Source organism: Anabrus simplex, chromosome 6 (genome assembly GCF_040414725.1).
Source record: "Anabrus simplex isolate iqAnaSimp1 chromosome 6, ASM4041472v1, whole genome shotgun sequence".
Classification (NCBI taxonomy): Eukaryota; Metazoa; Arthropoda; class Insecta; order Orthoptera; family Tettigoniidae; genus Anabrus; species Anabrus simplex.
In genome coordinates, this window is record NC_090270.1 from 274,324,299 (window position 1) to 274,335,867 (window position 11,569).

Below are 11,569 nucleotides of genomic sequence, written 5' to 3' on the forward strand. Positions count from 1 at the left end.
TCTGTGCCAGTACATTCACACTGCCATGCATTTCAGGAATTACTTTGACTGTGTGAAAGGGGAGAGGTCAACAGGGAGGCCAAAATCGATGGATAGACACAAGGAAATCGCAGGTCAACAAGAGGAATGTCAAGTGGGAGGACAGAGGAACAGACAGTATACTTTGACAGGAAGAAGTGGCAAGCACTTATACACCACATCTGGGAAAATGGAATTGGAAAATGAAGATGATGAGGAGGAAGAGGAGGAGAAAATAGAATGAAAGCAGCTTTAAGAACCTGCTGCCTCAGTGGATCAGGTATCAAGTGTCCAACTCGTGATCCAAATTTGAGAGTTTGATCCTCGCCAAGGGAGTCAATTCTGGATGGTGAACAAAAATCATGTCACAATTGGTGGCATGTTAGAGAACTTGGGTAGTATACCCTGCATCCCCCAGATAAATTTAATTAGCCTTAGAACCCACCTCTGAGGTCCACTCAGCCTATGTGAGAAGAAATGAGGAGCTACAGTGAGTGTAAAATGTATTCGTACGACCACACATATTTTAGAAAATAATGAATTTTTCATACGTTTTGGTAGATTTATGGATTGAGGAGGAGGAGCACAAACAGAGTAACCAAACCAGAGTAACCAGAGTACCCAAAGGCTCTAACTTTTACAGTATTGTTAGACACCTAATATGGTATGAGAAGGTCCCACAAAGAACAAAAATGACCCTGTACAAGTCATATTTCATTCCCATCCTTACATATTCTCTGGAAACCTGCACACTAATATCAAACGATGGTAGTAGGATTCAAGCCTGTGAAAAGAAATTTCTTAGAAATGCCCTCCAAAAGACATGACTTGATCACGTGAAAAATGATGGGATCCGATCTAACCTAGGTCTAAATGAATTGATGGAGGAATGACTTAGATCATCTAGATAAATGGTTTAGGCATGTTAAACGAATGAATAGCACAAGGTTACCATGAGCTTATTTGGAAGACCATGAAGATGGATGGACCAACTGAGGGAAGACGTGGAGAGAAGAGGATGGAACTGGGAATCTGTCATGGACAACAAAATCTTTTTGAATAGGCAACTTTGGAAGACATTCGTTTTCTAACACCCTACCCGGCTCGCTGGAAGGGCAAACAGATGATGATCATCATCATCATCATGAAATGGATTGAAAAAAAAAACATTCATGTCGTATTAAAATACCTTTATTCATTCCATAAACAATATGAAAACAAAACATTGTCATAAACTTGTAAAAAATCACAGACAATACATTTTCGTTTGAGGACCTCAAAAAAGTATTCGTACGACCCCTGTTTTCATAAGTAAAATCAGCCCTCCACTCCCTGATAATGACGTGCATGCTGCTGTGGCTCGGACATATCCCATTCATTCATTTCGACACAGACGTTCACAGGACACTGTTTGAGTGCATTCACACATTGTCAGAATGGGGCTAAGAGTCTGGAAATTACTCCCAGCGAACAAAGTCATCATCCGCCTTCACAACACAGACAAGGATCGCAGAAGCAGTTAGGAGGCCTAAGTAAACTGTGCAATCGATCATCAACCGCTTTTCCGAGACAAAAAGCTACAGTAACAAGCCTAGAACTGGACGTACCCAGGCCCAGACCCAGGCAAACAGGTGCTTCATTGTCCGAGAAGTGAAGAAAAATCTGTGATGCAGTGCCCCGAAAACTGCTGCTGAGCTGGAACGGCGAGGTACTAGTGTGAGTGAGTCGACGGTGCACAACACTCTTTGTCAAATGGACTTCCAAGGGCAACGGGGACGTAAGAAGTTGTATGTCAGCAAGGTTAATCGTCTGAAACCGCTATGCTTTGCTACGGAGCACGGAAACACAGGTCTGTCTGGGCTGATGAGAGCAAGTACATCGGGTCAGACGGAACCCTCCAAGTGTGGCGGCAACCGAACACCGAGCTACACCAGCAGAACCTGATTCCTACTGTGAAACATGGGGGTGATTCAGTGATGGTGTGGGGGTGTATGAGCACTAAGGGAGTGTGAAATCTTCATTTCACTGAAGGCAAGATGGACCATCAAACGTACATCAATATTCTGAAGCAAAACTTACCTGCCAGTATTGATACAATGGGCCGGGAAGTGATTATCTTTTCCAACAGGACAATGATCCGAAACACAAAGGTAGAAATACAGTTCTGGTTGTTGCACAACACTCCCTAACAGTTGGAAACCTCTCCCCAGTCCCCTGACCTAAACCAAATTTAACATTTATGGCACTACCTTGGAACAAAAATTAGGTCTAGATGCATTTCAAACAAGAGAGATTTACAAAATGGTTTCAAGGAGGAATGGGAGAAAACACCTCCTTCCTACTGTGCTAATTTAGTAAAATGAATACCCAATCACATCCAAGCTGTCATAGCCCCCAGGGATAACCCTACAAAATACTGATTTCCACGGACTGATGGAGAAATGTACAGAATACAGGGGTCGTATGAATACTTTTTGTTGGTCTCAAAAGAGATATTATTTGTTTCTTACTTTTTTACAAGTTTATGACATTCTTTTCATATTTTTTATAGAATGAATAAAGGTATTTGAATACTACATGAATTAGTCTTTTCAATCCATAAACCTAGATAAATGTATGAAAAATTCATTATTTTCTAAAATATGCAGAATCGTACAAAAACTTTTTACACTCACTGTATCTGATGGTGAGATGGAGGACCTGGTCTAGAAAGCCAAGATTAACTGCCAAGAGGATTCGTCACGCTGACCACACATCACCTCAATCTGCAGGTCTTCAAGCTAAGAAGTGGCTGGTTGATAGCCCAAGGCCCATGAGGGTTGTAGCACCATAAGGTTTTTTTTTTATTATTATTATTTTTTTTTTAAGAACTCACCGGTAGAGGTATGATTGGCAGCTAACCTAAAAGCTACCATTACAGAAGGTTTAGGAACATCAGAATCAAACTCTGACCACATGCCATTCCAAATTCTGTAGGCCATCTGGCTACGCTGCAGTCATTTTGGCACACGTAAGATAAGTAGGTGTTAGAGCAACGAGTAATTAAAAAAAAAAAAAAAAAACTGCAGCAAAAGCCATAAGTTTGCCACTTTCACTTGTTACTGAAACCCGAGGTACATGTCTTTCCATTCTGGAAATTTTCCTTGCATTGGCTGGGATTTAACCTATTGCTCCCCTGGTGAGAAGGTCACTAAGTTACTTCCAAATAAAAGGAATATTTATAACAAGTCTTACCAGATTTAATTGAATAACCCATTATTTTAAAAGTAATGTTATACTGTGCTCTTTCTGAAGACCAAATTCTACATCATACCATAGATGTGAACTACACTGGTGGTCAAAGTTCTGATAACTTTAGCAGCTGCATTATATAATGACAACATGTGTACTTATTAGCAGAACAGAATTTTAAAAATCATTAGTAACTGAGAAGCTAATTTTGATCTGTAATCAAGATAATTATTTACAAATAATTACAACTGGAAAAGAGGAGCATTAGTTTGGTGTATGTATTTTACTACCCAATGACATGGATATCAATCACTGCTGATTCTTTCATATAATCAACACTTGTCCATTGCCTGAAATTGTTGATGTTTGTACTCTTGCTGAGTTCCAGCAGCATTTCAAGAGTGCTGAGTACATATTTTGTTGTTCCATGATAAGACATTTCATCCGATCACATTCTCTTGTTATCCATGCTAAAGCTCAAGTTCAAGAAAATGATAAAGCTTATGAGATCAAGAAGAATTGATGTACAAAAAATTAAGCACATAACAATGGAGCAGGAAAGGAGTATTTTGAACAACAAATTTGCCAGAATAAAAGAAGAAACAAGTAATGTGTTAAAAGGAAAATGGGAACCTATAAGAGAATCACTGTTATCCACAGCCAGAGAAAAGCTAACAGCAAACTTTGGGAAAAAATTCTACAAGTGGATATCAGATGAAATTCTAGACCTCATGGAAGAAAGGAGAAAATGTAAGAATATTGATGAAATAAAATATAAGCAGATTCACTGCACAATTAGGAGAAAAATTAAAGAGGCAAAGGAAAATTGGTTAGCAGGACAATGCAATGAAACAAAGAAATTAACAAGCATGATATATTCAACCTACATAAAAGATTAAAAATGCTGCGGGCCTATGGAAGGGAAGACCCTTGAATGTGTTTACAGACCATGAAAGCAACGTTATACTAAATGTAGAAGACAAAATATGAAGATGGAAAGAAGACATAGCAGATCTGTTTGAAGATGAACAAAGAGAGACATTAGGAACGATCGATGGTGCAACGGGTCCCCCCAGTATAAGTGAAGAAATAAATAAAGCATTAAGGCAAATAAAGAATGGCAAAGCCATTGGTCTGGACAAAACACAAGCTGAAATTCTAAAACTATTCAATGAAGACCACATGGATGTTTTAGAGGACCCATTTAATGATATATATGATTCAAAGAAATATGCCAGATGATTGGCTGATGTCAATGTTTATACCAATACCGAAGAAAAATAACGCTAAAAAATGTTAGGAATACCAAACCATTTGCTTGATGAGCCATATTTTAAAGATATTCCTAAGAGTGATCCATGAACGCATATACAGGAAATCAGAAGAAGGAAATGGAGACACCCAGTCTGGTTTTTGAAATGGTTTTGGCACTAGAGAGACTTCATTTAGTATTCATATATTGGTAAAAGGAAGCAGAGACATAAACCAGAATGTTTGTGCTTGTTTTGTAGACTTTGAAAAAGCCTTTTAATTATGTAGCAAAGATGACAAAGATGTAAGAATTATTGCTAATCTTCATTGAAATAAATGAGCTAAAGTACAAACAAAGAACCAATCATGAAAATAATTTCACGTTTGTATAGGAGTTCAACAAGAATGAATACCGTCTCCATTATTGTTTAATATCTATTCCAAGGAATTGTTCACAGAGGCTCTGGAAGATGTAGAGATGGCATTTCTATAAATGGGGTAATTATTAACTTCAGATATGCTGATGACACAGTACTACTGGCCGATAGTACAGAAGGACTGCAAAGAATAGTTGACTGAGTAGTAAGATATGATATGGAATGCATCTTAACACATTGAAAACAAAAATGATGTTCATTAATAAGAGCTGTGACAAATCTAATCCTATCTACGTCAATGGGAAGCAACTTCCCAGATTGGAGAGGACCGATTATTTAGGCTATTCACTAAACAAGAGATGGTACAAATATCAAGAAGTAAAAATCTGAATTGTTAAAGCACGAGCAGCATTCTATCGGATGAAGAAAATATTATGCAATCTGAAATTAAACATTCATATTAGAACCCGAGTCCTTAAGTGTTATGTCTTTTCCACTTTGTATTAAGGTGCGGAGGCTTGGGTACTCACAGCTGTAATAATGACATGGTTAAATGCTTTTGTGTTATCGTCGTATGCTCAGAATATCTTGGTTGCATCACGAATGACGTGGTTATGCAGCATTTGAGCAAACAATTAGAAGTAATAAAGACCATCCAAGAAAAGAAAATCGCATACCTTAGCCACATTATGCGTAGTGAGAAATACCACCTCCAAAAACTCATACTTCAAGGAAAAGTAAATGGAAGAAGAGGCCCTGGGGGACGACGCATTTTCTGGTTGGGAAACCTGCGCCAGTAGTCTAATTCCTCATCAGCTGACTTATTTCGAACAGCTGTTAGTAGGAAGGTCTGGACTAGATTGACCGACAATGTCCACTGAAGATATGACACTTCATGAAGAAGAAACGATAAGTTTCCACCCAAGTACCATGTTTACTGCTTCATCAAATAATATTTTAGTTAAAATATTCACAAAATAGTTCAAATAAAGAACTGGTCATAATCTAAAAGAAGCAACGCACTCACTCTCTGTGATGAAGGCTAAACGTTCGAGGAGATTGCCAAAAATACAAAGTACCAGATTGTGCAAACCAATTCCAATAACTGGTACATAAATCAAAGGAATCTGAGGGAGTTTTGTAGCTTATCACCAAGAGATTGTGGGAAATCGTCTAGAGAGATTCCGAAAATTCTACAATAGAGTGGAATTGATAATTCAGCTAGAACAGTTGGAAATAAATTATTTCCCTAGGATCTAAAAGCAAGATCAATGAGGAATAAGTCATTTCTGAACAAAGGCAATGTGAAAAATAAATAAATAAATAAATAAATAAATAAATAAATAAATAAATAAATAAATAAATAAATAAAAGAAGCTCGCTGTGCCTACGAAATATCCTGTTTCCGTCATGATCTAAGGGTCTACGCCCAGAAATGAAGAGGGGTGCTACAACAGAGGGACCCGGAATGCCAATAAATGCAGACATGAGATTCTGGAAAAGAAGATACTGCTATCCCTTGCTGACTTAAGTCTTAATAAAGACAACATATTCCAACAGAAAGATGCACCATACCACACTGCCAAAAGTGTATATAGTAGTTTGAGGAGAAGAACATAAAGGTTTTAAAGTGGCCTGGGAAGAGCCTAGGCTTTAATCCAACTGAAAATCTGTGGTAAAAGCTGAAAACTTTAGTGTTTAAAAAATCCCAGCAACAAATTTAATTTTACTGAAGCTAATATCAATTTTGGGTCAAAGGAAGATCTGCAATGTCTTGTGAACTCTATGCTCCACAGGATTGATGCTGTCATGAAAAGTATCATCACAATTATTACGTTTAAAAATAACAGGTTTTTAAATGTCAACTTATTTCGATGATGAATTAATCGTTATTTTTTTATCCTTTTGTGCAATTTGAAAATGATGAAAATCATTTCAAATATGAAAATTACCATATTTCTTATGAAGTTAAAACACACAACAAAACAGATATTCACGTAGTACAGCAAGAGCAGGACAAACATAATGCAAGTTTAAGGAACATACAGAGTTCTCTACGGTTTCCTTAATCTGCATTACGTTGCTCTAGGTTTTCCACACAGAGTACTTATATAAAAATTGAGGAATTATATTTATAGCAGGGAAGGCAAGTAATCACAAAACACAGCTGTTGGGAGAGGATCGCTTATTGGCTCTAGGGATGATAACTAGAGCCTGGGCTTTTATGCAGCAACAGGTTAGGATCCAAATTTATTTTACTAAACCATGGCTCAATGGTTAGTGTGCTGGCCTTTGATCACAGGGGTCCCGGGTTCTATTCCCAGCAGGGTCAGGAATTCTGACCATAATTGGTTAATTCCGCTAGCATGGGGGCTGGGTGAATTTGTCATCTTCATCATCATTTCATCCTCATCATGACGTGCGCAGGCGCCCATGGGTGGAAAATCAAAAGACCTGCATCTGGCGAGCCGAACATGCCCTCGGACACTCCCAGCACTAAAAGCCATACGCCATTTCATTTCATTTCAACATTCAATCAGTCAGTTAATATTATTTATTACATATTCATGATACATGTTCTGTACTATTTTAAAGAGTGCTACAGTGCATTTCTTTCATTTCTTAAGAACAACTTTATAAATATTATTCAATGATAACACAACATCTATGCTCTTTGCTGATGACATTGTAGTTTGGGGATATAATGAAGAGGAAGTACAGACACAAGTTGATTTATGGAATGAGGAGATAAGAAATTTTGGAATGAAGACTAGTATTGTGAAAATCAAGACTTTGATCATGACGAGAGGTAACAGAAAATCTAAAATGGTTTGGACACATGATGAGAATGCCAGGAGAGAGAATACCAAAGAGAACATTCATGGATACAGAGACTGGAAAGAGGCCTAGGGGACGTCCTAGAATGAGATGGAGGAGCTCTGTTGTGGACTGTATTGCAAATAGAGGAGTCGATAGCAATAAAGTACTAGTAGAGGAATGGTGGAAAGATCCAAGTAAGGTGGAAGACTTTGGTACACTACCCTACCCAAAGAGAATCTGGAAAAGGGAATGGATGAAGAAGAAGAATATAAAACAACATATACACTCATAAAGCCCAGTCATGATATACTGTACAAAAACACTGCACAATGAATAATGAAATTAAATCTTTAAAACAAATTAGAATTTAAAATTCCATTCTTAATTTTGTTTTAAATTTTTAATTTGAGAAACTCCTCATTATACAGCGTTTTTATATATGTTGACTAAGCTATATCAATACAGTGGAACCTCGATTCTCCGTTTTTGGAGGGACCACCGTAAAAAAAACGTACAACACGGGAAAACGGAAAATCCGGGAATGAATGAACCATAAATAATTTGGCTAAACATCGCAAAAAAAGAAATATGTATACTTAAAATCTTATAAACACCCCTAAACCAAACCAAACTACACCCCCAATGGGCCTTCCGCCTACCAAGCGACCGCTGCTCGGTCCGAACGCCTGCAAATTATGAGGTGATGCATGATCAGTGTGACGAATCCTCTCGGCCGTTATTCCTGGCTCTCTAGACCGGGGTCGCCATCTCACCATTAAATAGCGCCTCAATTAAAGGTAATCGTAGAATGAGTGAACCTGGAACCAGCCCTCATATCCAGGTAAAAATGCCTGACCTGGCCGGGAATCGAACCTGGGTCCTCCGTGTGAGAGGCAGGCAAATTCGACCGTGGGGCCGGCTACAAACATTAATTGCCGGTACACGACTGAAAAGTCTCGCAACTTTACATTCAGTTTTACCGGGGAAACTTTATCGGTTTCCTCTGAAAACTTCTTTCAGTTCAGCAACTTTGATCGGCCAAACTGTTCGAAAAACCTAATAACATCAAGCCAAACAATCGACCACAAGTAATTTTTAATTCTCTAATCTAATAAAATAAAGCACATTGAATACAAAAGCACCCAACATGATGGCAAAATCCCTTTTTCTTTAAATCTTCTATTGTAATTTGATCACCGGTATACTGTTCGTAGTCAGTTTGTGGAAATCTTGTACCACGCAAATTAGGCCTACGGCCTACATCGACTTTTAAAGGTTATGTTGAACTCGAGAATATTGTTTCGAATGTAAGTATCGATTCTCAAGTTTTCGAATGCATTACATTCAATTATGTCCGTCACTAATCACGATTAAATTGGAAAGAGAAAAAGTATCATCAAAACTTCCAAATTTATGGTTATTCGCGACCTTGAGCTCAGTTGGAAAACGCGCTCCGCTGTTCAAGTTGATATGAGTGTGAAATGATGCAAAGGTTTTTACATGTAACGTGCAAAAAAAAAAAAAAAACACCTGCGGTTTTAACATTTAACACAATAATGTGAAATTCCTAGTCTTACATTAGGACCAAAACAGTAATAGGCAATCCCAAAACTTCCCATGGCTTTATGTATGTAAGGTGCAACATCTGTTCTGGTCTCGATAACGTAATCGTATACGATAATATTAAAATACTAAATTTGTGTTACTTAAGGAGGAGCAGTTTAGATTTCTGCCTGAAAGCTCAGTGACTATACAGTGCCTTGAGGGAAGTGCCGAAAACCTGTTCAGCGATACACTCAGAAAAAACAAAAACAAAAAGAAAGTAAACATCTAACCCTGGAAATATTTAACGTAGACGCTTTGCAAGTACGAACATTTGATGAAACTTCTTCCGTCTTCAAGCACAGCTGTCGAAATGCGCTCTGTCTCCTTCCAATTGTTGTGGACACTCTCTGCTTTACGATTTCAATTCTCTAAACAATACCACCCGAATGCGATGCTAAGATGGTCCCTTATGCAAGTTCACCGCCGATTGCTTTTCCGCTTCCTCAAATTGCCGCAATGACTGGACGTTAACACCAACATCCGCAAGTATGCCGTAGCCGTCCTTTCGTGAGATACAGTTTTTTGAAAAACGCGTGATCAAGGATTTAGCGTTGATGGGACTGAAATTTCTGAATGGCTGATACGGGAAATCGTTTTTTCAAGGAACGGATAATGCGGGATTTTTATAATGTGATTTAATTACGATGCTCGTGGGACCACGTAATTTGAATGGATATTACAGGAAAACGTACTTTCCGGGAACGTATAATCAAGGTTCTACTATATATAATCAGTGCCTTTTTCAGGAGATATGGAGGTACGTGCACCCCTAAAACATTTGGATACTTCATAGGAGAAAAACGAACATTCCTGCAATTTTAAACAGCTGCCAAAGAAATTACTGAGTCTGTTATGTAAAATTAGGAACTTTAGCAAAGTATGGTAATATAATTCCGGTCGTACAATCCCTGAGCACCGACCGTCTTCTGAAGCCATTCCTTTTCATGAAACTGGATGCTAGTTTCATAAAGTAATGCTTGTTTTCTGTGTGGACTTGAAATCTGTTGCAACAAAATTTTAAAATGGTGTTCAGCTGAGTTGAGATTTTCGAGAAGTGATATGATGGTAAAAGCTGCCTTACATAAACAAACTCATTTAAACAGAAGTAGTCCTATATTCTATATGTTATGCGATATGTGCATAGGATGTTTTGTAGTGAGGTTGTTATTTGTGTGAGTGTTAATTTTCCAGATGAAGAAAATAAGAGACTAGTTTACATCCTCCCAGACAGACACAAGCAAAAAGTTTTTTTAAAATATATTTTTTGTAAGAAATTACCAAGAAACAGCATCAATGTTGTGGGATATTAAAGCAGAAAAGGTCAACAGTGAACTAATCTCCCTGCTAACAATAATACCAGTGGGACTGACATTCCTCAATGCTGGGAAATAGAAAGGGAAAAGCAGGAATTTTGCAATAACAAATAAATGGTTCCTGAAAGGATTAACACAAAGAGTGAGAGAGAAGGTATGAAGATGGCAATGGTAATGTCAGTTTTGGAATTCTTGTAAACAGGTCAGCAATAAGAGACACTATTAGTACTAGGTTATATTTAGCTGTCTGTTCACTGCATTTTTTCATATGAAACTTGTAAAGTGGTGCCGCTTTGTGGAGTTCAAATTGAGAGTATTCGTTAGATTTAAAAAAAAAAAAAAAAAAAAAAAAAAAAAAAAAAAAAAAAAAAAAAAAAAATCGTATACAATTATGTTGTGCTATAAATTAATAAAAGACATATGTTAATCTGAAGAATCCAAGTGATGCTCTGTAGAAATCGTTAAAATAGGGTAAAACATGTATGCAGAATGAATATGTAATAAATACTATTGACTGGCTGACTGAATGTTATATTTATTTAGGATTATTTGGTCAATTCAGTTTAATATAACTTTCATCATCTTTTTCTTTTAACTCTCATACGCTCAGCGAGCCGATCTATCGGCTCGAGTGGTATTGCTTAAAACACTCAGCATGCCAATCTATCGGCTTTGTGTTCGGATGGCTGTATAAGTACCTTAATGGACTCCCAGATGTCAGGAAAAGACATCAATAGTAGCTTTTGGATTTTCTCGAGATATAGAGACACTAAGTTCACCTGTTTGGAACAAATGAAGTTATCAAACTGCGTATGTTCACCGCATGGCGAGTTGAAGTGTGTTGCTTGCGAGTACAGTCTCATTTAAGCTTCAAAATAAGTGTTTTCCTTCGTTTTATTGTTTCCATTTTAATAACAGATTATTGTTTATTATATTTTGTTTATATTCTACATT